The following is a 6166-nucleotide window of genomic DNA, read 5'->3' as shown; positions in this document are numbered from 1 at the left end:
CCCAGGGAGGTGATTATATGTAGATCCTTGTAATCTGTTCCCCCTTTCTACCCTCCTGGTATCGCCATTCTCACCACTGGTCCTGCAGGGGTCATTTGTCCTGGATTCCCTGTTTCCAGTTGATATCTGTACCAGTGTGCATCCTCTGGTCTAACCAGATTTGTAAGGTGGAATTGGGATCATGATAGTCGGAGAAGGAAGCATTTAATAACTAGAGGAAAGCTATGTGTTTCATCGATGCTACACTGCACCCTGACTGACTGCTCTCCTCCCCGCAACCTCTCTGCAAAGGGATGTCCAGTTGCCTACAGATGGGCCTTGGGTCCCCACCCCACACTCCCCCTCATTCATGATGATATGATTTTTTGTTCTTTGGTGCTTGATACCTGATCCCTTCGACACCTCGTGATCACACAGGCAGATGCGCTTCTTCCATGTGGGCTTTGTTGCATCTGGGCTAGATGGCTGCTTGTTTATCTTCAAGCCTTTAAGACCCCAGACGTTATATCTCTCGATAGCCGGGCACCATCAGCCTTCTTCACCACACTTGCTTATGCACACATTTGTCTTTAGTGATCATATGTCAGGAAGGTGAGCATCATGGAATGTCAGTGTAATAGAACAAAGTGCTCTTGGATTGAGGGAGTACTTGAGTGGTCACCCTAGTTTAAACAAGGTTGTAAAAACTCTAATTCTGTCACTAAGAGTGTAATGGCAAGGACCTCTGGCTGTGAAGAGAGTTAAAAGCTAGGGCACACTGCCTGCCACTAAGGAAATTATAATCTAGGCAAGAACTGATTGGTGAGTTGGTCAATGGCCTTAAGCAGACCACAGATGGTTCTGTTCATCTGTTTACTATTAAAAATATATTATTACATGAAATTGTTGCCAATGTCAAACTTTTGAAATTTTCTGTTACAATGAAGACTTCCAGCTCTTCTTAAAAACCTGGTATTTGCACCAGGTACCAACTGGAACCCCCTTGAGATGGAGTACATAGTGCAGTGTCCACAGTCCACCCTGCTACCCAGCCTCTTGCACCCCACTCATTGGTTTCTGTTTGAAAATTCTTGTTGCCATCTGAATTTGCAATCCCCGATCTGGAGGGAGAGAGTACTGACTCTCCATGTAAGTTGTGTGTTCTTGTGTTAAAGCTTTGAGGTTTGTCATCTCCGCAGTCGGAGAGGCTGATCCGCTCATCCCCACTTAACAGGTGAGAAAACAGACCTCAGAAAATGGAAATCAGTTTTCTTGAGTCAAGGCTAGGGTGCTGACTTTGGGCTCTGACTCAGCGGCTCTACCGCAGCCCTGGGAATGCACACAGGACCCATGTACACTAAGCTTTCCTCTAGAGGGCAAGTGTGTGTGTACACGTGCGTGTTACAGACATATCTTGCTTCATTGTGATTAGTTTTCTTGCACGATGTAGATACTGAGATTTTTATAAATTGAAGGTTTGTGGCCAGCCAGTGTCGAGTAAGTCTGTCCCTCAGTTTTCCAAGAGTACGTGTTTACTTGTCTGTCACATTTCGGTTATTCTCACAATGTCCAAACTTTTCATAGTGCTCTTGTACATAAGCTACGTTGTTGAGCAGTGTCATAGAGTTGGTCCAACCCATAGCAACCCCGTGCACAACAGGAAGAGACCCTTCCCAGTCCTGTGCCAGCCTCCCCTTTGTTCTCGTGCTGGAGCCCATGATTGTAGCCCCGTGTCTACCTCACTCATTGACAGTCTTCCTCTTTTTCATTGTCCCTCTGCTCCACCAAGCAAGATGGCCTTCTCCAGGGACTGATTTTTTCTGACATGTCCAAGGTACAGACAAAGTCTTGCCATCCTTGCCTTTAAGGAGCATTCTGGCTGTACTTCTTTGAAGACAGATCAGTTTGTCCTTTTGGCAATAAATGTCACTCTCAATAGTCTTCACCAGTACCACGGTTCAAATGCATCGATTCTTCTGTCTTCCTTAGTCAATGTCCCACTTTCACACACGCGCGCGCGCGCGCACACACACACACACACACACACACACACGAGGCCCTTGAAAACACCATGACTTGGGTAAGGCGCACCTTACTCCTCAAAGTAACTGCGGGAAACCAACACCGAGGGAACTAAGACCAGGACTATATTCCCTAACTTATAACAGGGAATCTGGAAAGCTAATATTCCACGGTAAGAAAGACACCGCTTTTAGTAAGTTAGAGATAAAGTCCAAGTACATCATCCTGCTTTAAATATTACTCGCACAGATTTTGCCCTAACAGTTATACTACCTTAACTGGAGCACATGGTTGATTCTGTCTGCCTGTAGAAGCAGACATTCATGTTATCATGCAGGCATCAGGTTTCCTCACCTGTGAGCTCAGGGACTTTACTGTGGTTACCACCCACCTTGTGACCTATGTAACTACTGAATATGCATGTCTTATGTCTACCTACAAATATCCCAAGACAGTAAAGATTCTCTCTTTCTGCGCGGACCTGGCTGCTGAGATCATGGCCATCCCGGAGGTGAGCATGTTATCATGAATGTGCCTGACTCCTTTATTTTATCTTCTTTCCTATCCCTCCTCTTTTCCATCACTTTACTATAGTCATTATATATTATAGCCATACAGTTGCGCCTACGGAACCTGCAGTTGTTAGAGACTGGCTTACTTTAACAAGTAACCTCCATGCTTTTCAACAAATTTCATCATCAACTACAGAATAGTTTAAACATAATTTTCATCTGCACTGGGAAACCAAAAACTTGGTATGATATTCACTTTATTTCTCTGCCCTAGAACCAAGGATGCATTAGCTCGCAGGGACGCTGTATACAAGTACTGCATTGCCTGGGGCACACAAATCCAGGAAGATTACTTGCTCTGAAAAAGATTTAACATATCATCCCTTTGAAAAATAAATAAAGGCTAGAACTTGATTATAGGAATACGAGGTATGTGGCAAGCCATCTCCCAGAAGAAAAGCAAAGTTTGTAGGCCTTTGATCTGGAGGCAGGAGTTGGGGAAGGTGTGTGTGTGTGGAGGAGGAGCTGTCATCTGGGATGGGCATTCTGGGTAGGAAGCATTGGGGCTGCAGGAAAGAAGCACAATCACCTGTGCCCAACCAGACTAGGTGGGACGAAAGGAATAACGAGGCAGTCAAGAATGGAAGTGTTTGCCAGGAACCAGGTAACTACTTCTCAGGGAACTTAGCCGAGTATCAGTTGGAGACCTAGTGGTATCAACGGTGAGTCCAGGTTTGTGAAAGCAATAACAGTCCATCCACACGGTGACAACAGAGTAGGTCTGAATACATGGTATGGTGAGAGGGTCATGAGACAGAGTTAAGGGGAGAAATCAAGTTGTGACATGGGATGTAACGTATGAAGCTCTTGTGAGTTAAAAGATGATGTCAATAAAGAGAAATGTGCTTGCATGTGTGGGAAGTTTCCAAAAGGACATAAAGGATTAATAAAGGGGCTGGAATGTATGGAGTTTTACTTTTCACTTTCAACATTTTTGTGCTATCTGGCTTTCTTAAGATGAGCAAGTTATTTTTTTATAGCATTTGACAAAAGAGGCTTAAGGATGAGAAGATAGCTGGTCTCACAGCTTTGAGATGGAGAGAAAAGAAACAAATTGAGGTGAATGGGATGTGTCCGAGTGAGAGTTCTGAAAAGTGGAGGAGTGGGGTTGACTGCGGAGTGGACAGCACAAAGTCGGAGTAATGGATCTGATGAGCAGATGACAAAGGAGGTTAGGGAAGGATGGGTGGGCAAAAGAGGCAGACTTTTAGCACTACTGACTGAGCCCAGGTCATATAGTGGTTGCACCTTGGGCTGTGATCCAAACAGTCAACAGTTTGAAACCACCAGCAGCTCCAAGTGAGAAAGACTGGGCTTTCTACTCCCGTAAAGAGTTATAGTCCTGGAAACCCACAGGGGGCCACTCTCTGTCAGCACTGACTCCATGACAGTGAGTTTGGTTTTTGGCTTTTTGAACTGAGCATCGGAGTCCCTGAGTAGTGCAAGTGGTTGCTAAAAGGTTGGAGCTCCGGGAAGACAGGTCTGGCAATCTACTTTCAAAATATCCGTCACTGGAATTCCAGTGAGGCACAGGTCTATTCTGACACACAGGTGCTGCCATGAGTTGGGATTGATTGGCTAGCAATTGGTTGGCTAACTAAGCATCATCCCCTTAGGCTAGTGGCTCTCAACCTGTGGGTCTCTACCCCTTTGAGAGTCAAACAACCCTTTCACAGGGTCACCTAAGACCACGGGTGTATTAGTCTAGGTATATTTCCGCTGGTTTTAGGAATGGACACACAACTCCTCTATCTGTCTCCAGGCTGGACACATATGAGCCCACCGGTGTGAAGACTGTTACCCATGCTACACCAAGCTTCAAGACAAAATTTCATTGATTTGTCATTAAAAATAAATACTTCACAATATACAATTACATATTGTTTTGTGATTAATCACTATGCTTTCATTATGTTCAATTCGTAACAATGAAAAATACATCGTGCATATCAGATATTTACATGACAATTAATTACAGTAGCAAAATTATAGTTATGAAGTAGCAATGATAATAAGTTTATGGTTGGGGGCACCACAACACGAGGAACTGCACTAAAGGGTGGCGGCATTAGGAAGGCTGAGAACCACTGCTCTAGGCTAGCATAGCTAGGACATTGTCATCGCTGCTGCTGTTGGTTCCGCCCAGCAGCGGAACACAGGGCATCTGGGGAAGGTGGCCAGTGTCAGGAGACCATCTCATCTGTAAGCAAGGTGGCCCCTGGAACGGTTCCAAGCAGGAACCTGTGGTTAAAGAACAGAGGAGGGCCACACTGAGGTTGGGAAGTGCTCACTGATGGTGTTAGGGGAGAGCCCAACATTAGGAGCAATAGTTTAGCTCTGAGATAAGATACAGAAACCATGGGGCTAGAGCAATTAGAGGGAAGTCCAGACAAGTCTTAGAGACAAGTAATTAAAATACATCTTTATAATGTGTTTAGGAGCCCGCGTGATGCCGTGGACTAAGCATTAAGCTGCTAACCCTTTCCAAGTTGGTGCTTCAAACCCACCACTTGGGAGAAACATGAGACTGCCGGGTCCTGGGAAGATGGACAATCTTGGGTCCCTAGGACCGGATGGCCTGGCTGGGTGAGTGGGTGGGTGGTGCAAGGGGAAAGCATTTGGCTGCTAAAGCAAAGTCAGCAGTATGACTCCATCAGCATCTTTACGTAAGGAACTGCCTGTCAATCTGCTTCCACAGGAGCCTGTGGTCCGTTCAACTCTGTCACACAGGGTCCCCATGAGATGGGCTTTCTCCTGCTATGGACAGTTACAGTCTGGAAGCTCACAGGGGCAGTTCCACCCCGTCCTACAGGGCCGGCGTGATGGCAGTGGGCGAGTCTGAACAGCACACACAGAGTATTTCATTTGAAAGTGTTGTGAAGAGCTATTAAATAATGTACTCAAACGATCTGAGACCGTGCCTACTACGAACTATGATGCCTAACTCGTATTTTGGTTTCATATTTACCCGGTGCAGGTCGCCCTCCCATCAGTCACGAGCTGTGCAACCCAGGGCAAGCTTTTGGGGTCCCTACGCCCAGATCCCCTTGCGCATGGAGTTGTCACGAAGAAGGGTTGCACATCAAGCCTGGCAACGCCTGGCACAGGTAGGTAGGTGCTCACTAAACACTACAACTCTGATTGTCATCCCACGGAGCGCAGCCTAACGTCCACGTTACACTACCGCAGGCAGACGCGGTCAGACGGGACCCCTCGCTAGGGGCGCGCGCACGCACCTCCCGCCGCTGCACCGAGAGCCCCCTCCCGCCTGCCCCGTGGGCCCGCGGGCGGCGGGGCCAGCACTCACCCTCACCCTCGCAGGCCACGTCCCCGGGCGTCGGAGCGAGCACCTCTCCGCCGCGCTCCGCCTCCGCCTGCGCCTCGCACGCGCGGAGACAGCCCCGGCGCGGAGCGGCTGGAGCCCCAGGCATAGTTTTCCCATGCCGTCATGGTCCTGGCGGGCGGGCAAGGTCACGTGCACCGCCGGCGGCGCACGGCGCCCGCGGGCTCGCTCTTCGGCTTTGGTTTGGATAGAACTTCCAGAGCCGGTGACGGGTGTGACTGTGTGTGTGTGTGTGTGTGTGTGTGTGTGT

At 47.8% G+C, this 6166-nt stretch overlaps 1 protein-coding gene across 1 annotated transcript in view; it reads right to left on the bottom strand.

The window, feature by feature from the left end:
- C1QTNF2 (C1q and TNF related 2) overlaps positions 1-5919 on the bottom strand; it is a 28167-nt gene extending 22248 nt beyond the window's left edge. The window contains exon 1 of the mRNA XM_004696764.2: positions 5881-5919. The gene's annotated coding sequence lies outside the window, so the exon portion shown is untranslated. The remainder of the gene's footprint in view (positions 1-5880) is intronic.
- Positions 5920-6166: the final 247 nt, after the last annotated feature.

The sequence above is a fragment of the Echinops telfairi genome, unplaced genomic scaffold, assembly GCF_000313985.2.
Source record: "Echinops telfairi isolate 266 unplaced genomic scaffold, ASM31398v2 ScPeMD7_7469;HRSCAF=8507_0, whole genome shotgun sequence".
NCBI classification, from domain to species: Eukaryota; Metazoa; Chordata; class Mammalia; order Afrosoricida; family Tenrecidae; genus Echinops; species Echinops telfairi.
Note: the sequence above shows the minus strand (reverse complement) of the source record. Positions and strands in the feature narration are given on the sequence as shown.